Consider the following 14,742-nt stretch of genomic DNA (forward strand, 5'->3'; position numbering starts at 1 on the left):
AGCTTTCATTATCAGTGCACCACAATGCTTTGACTGTGAGGTCCACTGGAGGACCTCTTCTCCTTGCAGGTCCGTACTCTGCTAGGTTTTTTTTCACCTGTGGACTGCAGTGATCCCTTTAACGATGGCCAACTTTGAAAGTTGTGTATTGACCTTTTGAGAATAGCGAGTAGAAACCAGACTTGGGGCAAATCATTGTGTGTGAGGGTTGATGGAGTGGAAGAAGGTAGATTGGCAAAGCTGGGGAGGCCTCAAACAAGAGCTACAGCCATCATTTGCTTTATTAAAGTTCTTGGTTTAGATTGAGATCTTTGGAGGCCAATTTCTTTTTGACTACTATTATGGTGAGTTCCTCATTTATGATTAATGATACATACTTTTTTGCCATATTAGAAACACAGTTAGTTGTTCTGTTTTCTGTGGGCACTGCACTAGTGGATGTCTATGTCCTCAGTTGTCCATCTCCAGGTGGTTTCTCCTGTGGAAGTGGGGGAGAGGGAACAACATGGAAGCTAAATGGGGAAGGGGGGAGTGTTGAAGGTGCAACCGTAAAAGCAAATGATTTTTTTTTAATGAATACTGAGAATTAGTGTGGAGGACATAATTTTTTGGGGGTGGTATTTATTGGGCACAGAAAATGCAAATCGCTCTCCAGAAGAGCACAGCAAATGTAATGCTAATTTGAAGACTGTTGGTTGTGATCTGGGATGAAAAGTGGAAATGAGAGCAAAAATGCTGTTTAAAAAGAAACTGAGAGTGTGTGAAGCTTTGGGAATAACTCTGTACTTTTGGTTTAAAAGGTGTTATTTTCTATAGTTTCATTTCTTTCCAGTCTGCATGACGAAGAGTCATTGTTGTGTCAGATTTCTAGTTATTTTTACAACGCTCAGTCAGCTGGGTGAATTGTCAGCAGTTGGATTAGCGAAACCCTTCAATGAGTCATTTGAATGAAATATAAACCATAACATTGTTATTTGTCAAGTTCTGAGGTATCTGCCATATTTACATTTTAGTTGTATCTAACATTTTGTGGTTTTAGTGTCCCACAGAGAAAGACTGCAAGTGTTCACTCTATCTGTGTCCCTCTTGATTCTGTAAACTTCTAAGATCGCCCCTCAGTTTCCTTTGCTTTCGAGACAAAGAACCCAACCTCTCCCCTATAACTCGAGTCCCCCAGTCCTGGTCATGTCTGGCAAATCTCCTTTGCACCCCTTCTAATTCATTTGATGTGAATACACAATTTGTGGAATATATTGTTAATTTGAATGATAATGTTTTCTGAGTCGCTCATGATGCTCAAGTTGGTTAATTTTTGGTGGAGTCTGAAGGTGATGGTTTGAACTGAGTTGCCTTTGGAAGTCTTAAAACAATGCTTTATAAAAGGATTTTTTGAATATTAACTTTAACAGTTATTGTGGTCCTTTGTCACTGTGACAATGTTTCTGGCCATCATTAAAATATATCTGAAGGGAACTTCTAGGCTTGGGTTTGATCCATGGTTTCTCTGTTGCCCTGTAAGCTCACTCAGTAGTGGAACTGTACAAGATCCCTTGCCGGGTCTGATTGTGTTGAGGACTAAGGGAGCCAATTGAAATGCACTAATGCTTTTTGGGAAAGGGAGAAGAAAATTTCTAAGGATTGGTTTCGTGTCTCACCACTTAACGCCCCAGGAAAGCCCAAGGAATGTCACGGAATAGGTCATCCCTAAATCTGTGGTATCACAGGCTGAATGTCTGTAAATGGTACCTTAGCATGTTATTATAATTGCTCAGAGGGAAAAGTAACCTTGCTGAATGTAGAACCAGAGAAACTGAAAAGTAATGATCATGTTTAATGTCATATACATTGGAATAATGTACTGAAATTCTTAAATACTGCAAGTACTTTGTGGAAAAACAACCACAATTGTATACTTAATTGAACTGAAAACAGGCAATAAATACAAAAGAGAGATAATAAATATTCATAGTTATCTTAATGCAAGAAAGGTGACTTGGCAATAGCACAGACAGTTCTTTTGTAGTGTTGGAACAGTTCCTGATTGGTGTAACAAGTGGAGGTTCAAGAGCCTGATACCTGTTGGAAAAAATACTTGTTTTTTTAAAAAAAAAATTAATTTGGCCATTATGCATGTTAACAGGCTATTTTAGCCCACAAATCCATGTTGCCAAATTTATACCCAATTAACCTACACCCCCGATATGTTTCGAACGGTGGGAGGAAACTGGAGCCCCCTGGGAAAAACCCACACAGACACGGGGAGAACATGCACACTCCTTATAGAAACACGGAATTTGAACCCTGGTCCCGATTGTCGGCACTGTAACAGTTTTGCACTAACCACTACACCAACCGTGCCGTCCTTCAACTTGAAGGATCTGGTCTTCCGGCTTCTTCTGCCTGAAGATAGCAGGAAAAAGAGGTGATATGATGACGATGGCTGCCTTCTTGACTTAGTGTCTCACCTTTGATGGAGTATTGATGAGGTCCAAATATAAATGATGCATTAAATATTGGGTCATTTTGATCCACCACCTGAAATGACAAACTAAATTCCCTGAGCAAATTGCATCTGGCCAGTGGAAGCAAGACAGCCATGTGTTCTGGCTTAAAAGTTAAGGGGCAACTGAAATGCTCCTACGTTTTAGTGATACAATTATACATTGCAGAGAAGTTCCTGAATATAATCCTCATGAAGGCCCCTGATCATGTCAACACTTCCTACTCGTCACTGTAAAACTCTTCTGTTGTTCTTGTTGTTTTTCCCTTGGGGAATCCCTTAACTGACCATTTCAGCTCAGATCAGAATAGGGAGGGGGAGGAGGAAGGTGTTGTCATGGGACTTTCCTGGAAATATTAAAATTGAAATTACCGTGGATACAGGCTCGCTGTTATGAAGTAAAGCACAGGATGCCTGCATTGTCTTTGATCGTGGTAACTTTGTTCTGTTTTAGCGTTGGATTCCAAAGCTCATTTGCTGACTGTGATCAGGCCTGTCACTTTCCATTCTGACTCTCTTCTCAATGAAAATTTCCTTCTTAACTTTCTTTACCTGCAGAATACTTGGTTCTCAAACTCCCTTCTCTGGCAACATTTCAAAATCTTGAAGAGAAGCCACTGACAGTGATTGGGTGAAAATGGAAAATGGTCCATCAGCTTCGTGGTAATGGAGGGTGGAGTGGGTGATTGGAAGACTACACCCACTTAATGGTGTAGTCTGGTGCGAGAGTCTGATAAGAAGAGGTGAGAATGGTGGTTTATGAAGCTGTGGGGGAGGAGAGCTGAAGAATCCAGTGGCAAGGGATGGAATGAAAGTGGGGAAATGAGAGAGGGCCGGGAAAGGGCGTAAAAAGGAACAAGGGAAAGAGCAGAAATGGTACCGAAGAGGAGAGAGGGACTTGTTAGCTGAAATTAGAAAATTCTATGCTAATATCCCAGAAAGGTTGTTTCTCATGGTGGAGAGTCTAGGACAAGAGGGCACAACTTCATGGTTGAAGGGTGTCTGCTTAGAACAGAGATGAGTAGGAATTTATTCAGCCAGAGGCTGATGAAACTGTGGAATTTGTTGCCACAGGCAGTTGTGGCGGCTATGTCACTGGATGTATTTAAGACGGAGATTGATAGTGCATAGAACATTCCAGCACAGTACAGGCACTTTGGTCCTTGATGTTATGCTGACCTATATATTTCTAGCAAAAAGATACTAAACTGTTCTTACCCAATATCCCTCTATTTTTCTTTCATCCATGTACCTGTCTCAGAGTCTCTTAAATGCCCCAAATGTTTCAGCCTCCACCATCATCCCCTACTAAAGTATGCTGTCACCCAGGACTCTGTTTTAAAAAAAAATACAAGACAAAACAACTTGCCCCTGTTGTCTCCCCTAAATTTTCCTCTCTTCACTATGTACAGATGGGCTCTGGTGTTTGCTATTGCTGCCTTATCTCTGCCTCTCAGAATCTTGTAGACGTCTATTAAGTCTCCTTTCATCCTTCTTCACTCTAAAATGAAATGTCCCAACTCTGCTAACCTTGCCTCATAAGACTAAAATTTTCCAATCCAGACAACATCCCGATAAATGTCCTCTGCTCCTTCCCACAACTTCCACATGCCTCCTATAATGAGGTGACCTGAACTGAACACAAAGTCCAAGTGTGGTGTCACCAGAGATTTGTTGAGTTGCTACATGTCCTCTCTACTCTTGAACTCAATCCCCATGTTAATGAAGGCCAGCATCCCCTAGGTCTTCTTAATTACCCTATCAACCCTAAGAGATTTATGGATTTGGACCCCAAAGTCCCTCTGTTCTTCCACAAGGTCCTTGATTAGCCAGGGCATTAAAAGGTATGGGGAAAATGCTGGGAAATGGGGCTCAGTGGGAAAAATGGATCAGCTCATGACTAAATAGCAGGGAAGATTTGATGGGCTGAATGGCCTATTTCTGCTCCTATGTCTTAAGGTCTTACGAAGTATTGTTCCTTTGGTTCATGTTGCACCTCACTCTGGCAGTGGAGAAGGTCCAGGACAGACAGACTGTTGTGGGAATGAGAAAGGGTTGTTGTTAGTCTTTCAGTGACCTTGTGGCAGTACGCCATTAGGCAGGTGAACCGGCCCTGCTTGTCACACACGTGGCAGGGCAGCCGGCCAAAATGGTGCCATCGGGGGTTTTCTCCCGACCTTAGCACCAGGCTCAGAAGCCCGCGCTTGGCAACCCACGTGATGCCCCAGTGACGTCAGGGCCCCCCAGTGCGGTTCTCAGCCAGATCTGGGCTGGGAGCATAAGACCAGCCAGGCAGCCTGCAATAAATTAGTTTTGCTTACTGAACTCAACCCGTCTGGTTGTGCGATCCTTCAGTTAGCAGTGTAGCCACTGCTACAATTGGTGACCCCGACAGGTTCAAACATCTTTGAACCTGACATGAATGTTCCTTCGATCAATGTTATAGCCATCACGCTTCCTGACTTCTGGGTTCAGGAGCCGGAAACCTGATTCAGCCACACAGAGGCTCAGTTTTACCTCTGCCAGATTTCATCGGATTCGACCAAGTTTTACCATGTGGTCGCTGCCCTGGACCAGGCCACCACCAAATGAGTGCTGCACCTCATTCAGCACCCACCCAGGAAGATAAGGATGGGACCATTAAGTGGGGGCTCACCAGCTCCCTCGACCTCTCCAGGTACCAGCGTGCCATTCGGATGCTGTGCCTCGACGCCTTGGGGGACAGAATTCCAATCGAGTTGATGGACGAGATGCTCGCGCTCATGGGCAATCACACCAACTGCCCACTCTTCAAGCACATCTTCCTTGACCATCTGCCTAAAGACATCCGGCCGTTACTGTCCCAGGAGAGCTTCGATGACCCAAGGAAGCTATGGCTCGAACGATTCCCGGAGGACTCAGCAGTCCAGCAGGTTATGAGTCACTGGCATGACCACATCAAGCCTTCCTCTAGCGCTGTGATGGAATACCCAGCTTCTGCAGGGGCCTCAAAGAGCATAGCCAGAAGCAAACCATTCATTTCAGGCCTCTGTTTCTTCCACCAGGGCTGGGGTGCCAAGGCTCGGAAGTGTCGTCAGCCCTGATCGTTCCAGGGAAACGAGCAGGCCGGCCGCTGTTAATGGCTGTGGTGGATGGCCAAGAACACAGCCTTCTCTAACTGCGGGATTCAGTCAGCGGACAACACTTTCTCATCGACACCAGGGCCCAGATCAGTGTCATCCCGGCCACAGCCATCGAGTCCCAGAACCGGCCTCGAGGACCTCCCCTCCATGCAGCCAATTCGACGGAGATCTGAATGTATGGAGACAAGACCGTTCACTTCCAGATCAGCCAGCGGAAGTTCTTGTGGAGGTTCACCATTTTGTCCCTCCAAACCGCCATCCTCGGTGTCAACTTCCTCCTCGCCCATGGACTCCTGGTCAACATTCGAGGTAGGTGACTGGTAGATGCCCGTTATCTTCCAATCCATTCACCTCAACGCCTCCTGTACAGAGCAGCTGCTGATGGCCACGGTCAGCATCCCCAAGGACGAGGTTCAGTGTTTCCTGGACAAGTTCCTGTCCCTCATCAAGCCGCAGTTCTCCACCGCCTCACCACACCATGGGGTGTTTCATTACATCCCCACCCAAGGTCCACCAGTCCACACCAAGGCATGCCGGCTCCCGCCGGATAGGCTCCAGATAGCGAAGGAAGAGTTCTCACCTCTGCAGGAGCTGGGGATCATTTGACGCTCCGACAGTCCTTGGGCCTCACCACTCCACCTGATCCCGAAAGCCTCCGGTGGCTGGCACCCCCGCGGAGATTATTGGCAGCTTAACAATGTGACAGTACCTGACCGTTACCTGATCCCTCACATCCAGGACTTTACGGCCAACCTGCATGGTGCGAGGATATTCTCCAAGGTCGACCTGGTGTGTGGGTATTACCAAATCCCAGTGCACCCCGAGGGTTTACCCAAAACGGCCATCATCACCCCCTTCGGCTTGTTCGAGTTCCTACGCATGCTGTTCAGGCTCAAGAACACCGCACAGACCTTCCAGCGCCTCATGGACTCAGTGGGCAGGTATTTGAATTTCATATTCATTTACCTGGACGACATCCTTGTCGCCAGCAGAGACCAGGCACAACACAAGTCTCACCTGCGCACCCTCTTCTCCTGACTGGCCGACTTCGGCCTAACGATCAATCTGGCCAAATGGCAGTTCGGGAAAGAGTCCATGCAGTTCCTGGGCCATACATTCATGGCCAAAGGAGCTACACCACTGCCACTACGAAGGTTGCTGCTGTCAGGGTGTTCCCACGCCCGGACAACCTCAAGGGGGTACAGGAGTTCGCGGGTATGGTCAATTTCTATAACTGCTTAATTCCAGACACTGCGCGCATCATGCAGCCGCTCTTCACCCTCATCGCGGCCAAAGACAAGACACTTGCCTGGACTCCAGAGGCCAGCAGGGCATTCGAAGCCATGAAAGATGCCCTCGGAAGGCTACCCTGCTCGTCCACCCACGCACCGACCTGCATATGGCGCTGTCCATCGATGCCTCTGCCACAGCCAGTGGCGCCGTCCTGGAGTAGCAGATGAACAGACAGAGGAAACCACTGGCATTCTTTAGCCGACTTCTTCACCTGCCAGTGCTTTTGACCATGAGTTGCTGTGCGTCATTTCCGCTATTTCTTTGAGGGGAGGCCTTTCACCATTTTTACCAACCACAAACCCCTCATCAGGCACTCGCTATGGCTAGAGATCCCTGGTCGGCCGCCAACAGCGTCACCTGTCCTTTGTGTCGGAGTTCACCACTGACACTCGGCACAAGGTGGGGAAAGACAACGTGGTCGCCGACACACTCTCACGACCACCCATTTGTGTGCTGACACCCGGCCTCAACTTCGACATGCTTGCCTGGGACAAGAAGTTCGACGAGGAGACGTGGGCATTCAAGAATGCCATCACGGGCTTGCAGTTCCAGGATCTTCCTACTCCTCACGGGGATGCCACCATCCTGTGTGATGTCTCCATGGGCACCCCGCGTCCAGTGGTTCCCCAGCAGTGGCGCAGGCAAGTCTTCCCCTATATCCATGACCTTTCCCACTCTTCCATCAGGTCCACGGTCCATACGGTAGCAGAACGTTTCATCTGGCACGGGCTTCGGAAGCAGATTGCGGACTGAGCCAGAACCTGCACCCATTGCCAGCTTTCCAAGGTACACAGGCGCACCAGAGCACCCGTACAAAATTTTGAACATGTCCGGGAACGGTTCAGCCATATACATGTGGACATCGTCAGACCCTTACCCCTTTCCCGAGGTAACAGTTACCTTTTCACAGTGGTAGACCACACCACTCGTTGGCCTGAGGCGATCTCAATGCCAGATTCCTCCACGGACTCCTGCTCCTGAGCACTTTTGAATGGTTGGGTTGCCCGGTTCAGTGCCCTGAACCATCTCACCAGTGATTGGGGCATCCAGTTCACCTCTGCGCTCTGGGCACAGCCCGCCAACAGGCTGAGGATCGAGCTACATCACACCACGGCCTATCACCCACAGGCCAATGGGATAGTCGAGTGTTTCCGTTGCCACCATAAGTCGGCACTGAGGGCCTACCTCACCGGCCCCGACTGGGTGGACGAGCTGCCTTGGGTGCTCCTGGGCATCTGCTTGACATCCAAAAAAGACCTACAGGCGTCATCAGCCAAGCTCGTCTATGGTGCACCGGTAGCCCTACCCGGTGAGTTCGTCAACGCACCTCACAACCCTTAGCAGTCACAGCACGGTCTACTTCCCCGCCTCCGGGCCTATTTGGACCCGCCACCGCCCAGACACAGCACACAGGCCTTTTACGTCCCCAGCGAGCTGTATTCCACAGAGTACATATTTATCAGGCGGGGCCCATCCACAGTACCTCTACAAAGACCATACGAAGGGCCGTACAAAGTCGTCCAGTGTTTGGGATCCACTTTCACACTGGACATCAGTGGTAAGAGGGAACTGTTTACGGTGGACAGGTTAAAGCCAGCCCACCTCGACCCCACCGAGCCAGTAGTTGTGGCCCAACCCAAGAAGCAAGGCCGCCCAACAAAAACGGACATGTATATCTAAAATGTTATTGTGTTACAGTCAGGGTATTTTGCAGATTTAGACAATTGCAATTTGGTTTTGGCAGAAACTAGTGGAAAATTTAGTAATCATGCAAATGAACCAGTTTAATAAACTGGATATAAGCCACTTGACCTTTGTTAATGATCTTCGCTTATTATACTCTGGCCAGCAATGAAAGAAAATGGCATGCAAAACCAAATTTAATTGAAAGGCCTGCTTCAGGAAGCAACAACCACAAACAATTCTATGGCAGTAGATTAAAGGAGCACATATCAAAGTAAAGGTGTTTGTAAAATTGTTCTTTGTGTTAATAAACAAAATTGATGCAACATAGGACACAAGTCACCGTGGCTGCTGGAATCGAGAGGAAAACATTAACCGTTGGAAGAACTCGACAGTTTGAGCATCAACTGTGGAGCCAAAGGGATGGTTGTTGAGACACTCAATATTCTTCTTTGGCTTGGCTTCGCGGACGAAGATTTATGGAGGGGTAAAAGTCCACGTCAGCTGCAGGCTCGTTTGTGGCTGACAAGTCCGATGCGGGACAGGCAGACACGGTTGCAGCGGCTGCAGGGGAAAATTGGTGGGTTGGGGTTGGGTGTTGGGTTTTTCCTCCTTTGTCTTTTGTCAGTGAGCTGGGCTCTGCAGTCTTCTTCGAAGGAGGTTGCTGCCCGCCGAACTGTGAGGCGCCAAGATGCACGGTTTGAGGCGATATCAGCCCACTGGCGGTGGTCAATGTGGCAGGCACCAAGAGATTTCTTTAGGCAGTCCTTGTACCTCTTCTTTGGTGCACCTCTGTCACGGTGGCCAGTGGAGAGCTCGCCATATAACACGATCTTGGGAAGGCGATGGTCCTCCATTCTGGAGACGTGACCCACCCAGCGCAGCTGGATCTTCAGCAGCGTGGACTCGATGCTGTTGACCTCTGCCATCTCGAGTACTTCGACGTTAGGGATGAAAGCGCTCCAATGGATGTTGAGGATGGAGCAGAGACAACGCTGGTGGAAGCGTTCTAGGAGCCGTAGGTGATGCCGGTAGAGGACCCATGATTCGGAGCCGAACAGGAGTGTGGGTATGACAACGGCTCTGTATATGCTTATCTTTGTGAGGTTTTTCAGTTGGTTGTTTTTCCAGACTCTAGTCATGGTGGGGAGCTGGCTGATGGAGGACTTCAGTTTTCTTCAGGCTGACTTCCAGGCCAAACACTTTGGCAGTTTGAAATGTAGAAATCCAAGAGTAAAATATTCGACTGAAAATCCTTAAATAAAACTAAAATAAGCTGGAGATGCTCAACGTCTGTGGAGTGAGACTAATTGACTATCCGATTATAATTTTAAATAGATGGAGTCTGCTTGACCTGCTGAATATTTCTGGAAAATTTTGTTGCTCTCTATGGCATTTTGCTCTTCCGTGACTGAGTTGATGGTTTTACGAAGATTACTCTTTTACGGTTGAAGTGAGTCGACGATCCGAAGTTATCGTTCTTACACTGTCGACATGAATGGGGCTTGCCGCAGAAAGGTCGAGATGGTTTGGAGAGATGTGAGCAGCTGGTTCTGATGCCATTTCAGACCTGCACACTTAACTAACCATGGATTCATTGTTGCTGTCGCTTTGTACACGCGTCCTTTTTCTTGAGTACAGCTTATAGTTACCACGAAGTAGAAATTCTGGCTGGCCTGAAGGAAATAGAATCTCAGGGTTGTACGTGATGTTGTGTCTGTACAGTAAGTATGAGATTCTCTTGAGAATGTGCTAATTTGAATGAGTACTGATAAACCAACAAACCTTGCAAGTGCATTGCCTCAATCTACTAGGTTCCAGCTTGTAGCTGAAGGCCCTTTTAATGTAAACTTTTATTAATTTCCAAATCCTTCAACCTGATTGGTGAAGGAGATGCCTATTGTTCTTTCAGGTTCCACATGCCAAATTATCCATGCATATTTATGAATGGGCATCATGTTTTACTTGCACATTCTCTCTGCAACGTCAAAAAAAATCCCATATTCCATCTTTTTTCAGTGTCCAATTTGCAGATGGAGCGAAGGCTAATTGATAGAACCACCATCATAGAAACTTGAGTGCTCCAAGTCGAAATACTGTCATCTTTTGTTGTGTGCACAACTGATTTACGTTCCTCAGCAGAGGGATGGCTGGTTTACATTTAGATAACCTAACTACATTACTGGCGCTCTTACAGAAACTTGATATGCCTTAATGTTTATCTGAAAAGTAGCTTAACCATGGCAGACAATTCACTAAAAGCAGTCTTATTTCTTCAGAGTTGAACACGATTACATTTTCATGTGATCGATAACTTTGCTGTCGGTTACTAAAGCGCAGAGTTATATTTGACGATGAAACTGGGAAGGGGGTTTTAAAAATTATTATTAGACACCTTATAAAGGTTTTGTGGTACGTTTAAACGTAGAGCATTTAGCTTGTGTAATATCAAAAGTTGTACTTTGGTTAAGCCAACTTGTTTAGTTTAAGCACACATTCAAGGCACTGTTTGTACTTTCTTTTACATTGTCTTCTCAAAGAAACCATTGCATCATGTGTTCTGATTTTGTTCACAGAAATTGTTGTGATGTATACAGCAGGATAATACTGGTGAGAACAAGGCTGAGGATTAATATTTAACAAGGCAGAACTATGTGGATGAAACCACTTACTCAGCTGTACATAGGTGCAAGTCAGTGAGACTCAAAAACCGCACCAAAGTTTTTTTTAAAAAAAAGCTTGAAATATTAGAGATACTCAGCAGGATTAAGCAACATTTGTGGAAAGAATTTTAAAAAATTGATTCTAATTGCCGACCTTCCAATAAAATGAAGAATACGTGAGCAATGTTTGCTTGTTAAAATACAGCAAAGGGCCTGCACAATAAACGTGTTTAATGAGATGCCTATGTGTCATTGGTTGGTGAATTAAATTTGAGCACAGCAAAATAGTCTTATTGACACCAATCCGTCTGCATGATGTCAAAGGAGGAAGGAACTGCCTGAATAGAGTCTTTGACTTCTTTTGAGGAAGCGGGTAAGTTAAATGGGCTGCGGTAAGCCCAATGGCATAACGTAGTGAAACTTTAAAAAGGCTTTGTGAAAGGTTAGTGATTAAACTTGTTGGAATTGGATGAGAAAGCGGCTGGGCGATTATTGTGACCAGGTTGGTAGCAGGACTGATCCATGCATCAGGATGTGATGGGACTGTTCCTGCTTTAATTGTTTTTGAATATGCTGCATTTGTAACCTTGGTGTGTAACCTTGGTGCACGGTAGTCAAATATGCACGTGCAAATAAGGAAGGGCAGTGGAGAAGGTAGAGCCAACAGAGAAATTAAAATGAAAAAAGTATTTAAATGGAGTTTGATAGCCCAATGAAATGTAATCCAGAGATTTAAAGTGCTGCATGTATGAAAGGTCGTGTACACTCTCCATGAACGACAGCCATCGATGAAACTTAGAGATCCAGATGATTTAGTAGGCTCAGTATGAAGCATTTCAAACAAATGTTGAGCGGTAGTTAAAAAAAAAATGAAGCAGTGAACCTTGTAGAATATAATTTGTCAGAGAACATGATCTTGTGTTTCAACACTCGAATCACACACTCCTTGGAAGTGCAACCTGGGCGGATTAAGGCCAACTGATGCCCTAAGCAATTGTTCCCCCTCAACCCTTCCATTGTCCAACTGACAAGACCTTAAGACTCAATAAGTGCTAAATGTGAAATAATAGATTAAGAATTCAGTTTTCTTCCAATAATAATAACTGGTGGGAACGTACAACGTTATGATCAAGATCTTTTGCTAGTTTCTGTGCAACTTTTATTTTTTGGCATAATGCCAGATTTTTCCTGTTCATGAAACGATTGCACCAGTCGACTATAGCCTCAAAATAATCACTGAGGTCTGGGTGCCACTTGGCCCACTGCAGTGGCAATGTTCTTATTTTATTTTATTTGCCTCTGTTCACGTACCCATTCTGCAATGTGATTTTCCAACTCTGCCCAATGAGTGATTCCTTTTTCTCAAAGAGCATTGGCTTTTTGGTATTTTTCTTAACGTCTCTTCTTTCTTACTCCAATCACTTACCGACTTCTCATGTACATCAAATTTTCTTGCAGCAGCGCTGTTGTTGACTTCCTTGGCCATTTCCATCACATTCAACTTAAAACTTGCTTCATAATTTCTTCGCACGTTGGTTTGTGTCGATGGACCCTCTGTGATAGCAATCACCTCCATCCAAAGCCCAGCAGTTCAATCTGCATGATCTTTGTGGGTCGATGTATGTGCCAGTCAACAGCCCATCTAAGGCATCACAATCTATAGGGATCGGCTTGTATGCCAGTCAACAGGCCAACTCAGGCATCCAGAAAATGGGAGTCAACTTATATGCCCGATATAATCCTTAAAATGAGGCTGAAAATGTGACTTGTACGCCGGGTCGACATATGCTAAAGTACACTTTTTTTTCATTTCTTGTTGGGGGGGCCTTTTTGTGGGTCCCTAGTTCAGCTGCACCATGGTAAATCCGGCACTGGAAAAAAATCTCTAAGGTGCTTCCTTCCCTTGGTGCCCTAACCACATGCTTATTTTGCTTAATAGTTAATCCAGGCCTGAGTGCACCTATTCCTCGAATTGAGAATGAAGAGAGACGTTCGAAGGCTTGAATCAGTGTAGACTAAGCTAGAATAGATCCCAAGAGATGATACAAACCATGATGATCCTTTTCACACTGAAAATGGCATATATCAGCACAGAACATTGCTAAAGGTGGGACAACAATTAATACAGAATGGAGCATTCAGCTGCAGGATCTGTTTTATTCATTTTTCAGGAAGTAGGTGTCTCTAGAAAATTCAGTATCATTGACCATCCCTCATTCCCTTTTGAAAAGGTAGTGGCAAGTGCCTTTTCAAACAACTGCAGCCCTACAATGTAATAATTTGGGGAGTTTCAATATGTGAACCCAGTAGAGGTGGGACGGTGATACATTTCAAAGTCAAGATTGTACCTGTAGGTGGTGATATTTCCATGCCATTATCCTTCAAGGTGGTTGAGTTGTGGGCATGGAGGTGCCGTCAGAGAAGATGAGAGGAAAAGGGAACCTTTTTGTTTAATACCCGTATACATTGGTGACATATGGTTTAGAGTGGAGTCCTATTTTCATTTCCAAATTCAACCATTCAGGAGGGTTTTTGGCCTTCGGTTAGGTTGACCTGCTACTACTTCCTCTCACATTATATGTTGAAATGGAACAATTGAGGAAAAATGATCTTTTTATGTAATCTTTCCTTTCATTGGTAATGATTACACTTTGTAGTTTCACTTTAAAGCTGATGTATAAGAAATATCCAATTTATTGACGAAAAGGTATTTGGTTGCAAACTAGATTGAGCTTATGAAGTATTACAAACAGGAAAGTTTTGAAATATTGTCAACAATGACAAAATTTGAACAGAATTTGATTTTGAATCCAAACTGCATATGGCTTAGGCAAGAACATAAGAGATAGGAGTCGGCCACCCAGCCCGCTCTGCCATTCGATGAGATCGTGGCTGATCTAATGATAGGCTCATCTCCATCTACCTGCCTTTTTCCCTTATCCCTGTCTTGTATTGCATGTATAGATTACAACAGGATTCTTGTGTTAGAGTGATTTTAATGAATATATGATTAGTCATGATGTGTAGTGGTTAATTTGACACAAAGTGCAGTTAAGGAGTCCAGAGGACCCCAAAACCCAGCTGCAATAGGTATGCACCATGACACGGTTACTTAAACAAAAGTTGCTTTTAATTATCTTTGCACATGAAAACAGAATCAAACTTTAACTTATTACTATCAACTTACTTAACCCCCTTCCAATTCTAAGCACATGTGTGTAATGTGTATACAAGCGTAGAAAAGTTCTTTGGTTCACAGTCTAATCTCACTGGTTGCAGGCAATTCTCGTACTGCGCACAGAAGTTAACATTAATAAAGTTCACTAGGCTTTGGTGCTTAACAGGCAAATGGTTACCACTCAGGAAGGTCCTTGTTGGTTTTCAGAGAGAGAATCCTTTTGTTCCAGGACATCCACACCTGATTCCTTTTTAATCAGTCTTGCTGACAAAACGTGTCTCCTTCAGGGTTCTCCAGATGATC

The 14,742-nt window shown here is 45.2% G+C and overlaps 1 protein-coding gene across 6 annotated transcripts in view; it reads left to right on the forward strand.

The window, feature by feature from the left end:
- The window catches only part of LOC138755770 (rho GTPase-activating protein 28-like), a 213,469-nt gene that overhangs the window by 56,188 nt on the left and 142,539 nt on the right, over positions 1–14,742 (forward strand). The window contains exon 1 of one of the 6 annotated variants that reach the window (XM_069922343.1): positions 11,288–11,634. The exons of the other annotated variants lie outside the window; for them this stretch is intronic. The gene's annotated coding sequence lies outside the window, so the exon portion shown is untranslated. Of the gene's footprint in view, positions 1–11,287; positions 11,635–14,742 lie in introns of those variants that run through there. 6 annotated transcript variants of the gene reach the window in all.

The sequence above is a fragment of the Narcine bancroftii genome, chromosome 2 (assembly GCF_036971445.1).
Source record: "Narcine bancroftii isolate sNarBan1 chromosome 2, sNarBan1.hap1, whole genome shotgun sequence".
Taxonomy (NCBI): Eukaryota; Metazoa; Chordata; class Chondrichthyes; order Torpediniformes; family Narcinidae; genus Narcine; species Narcine bancroftii.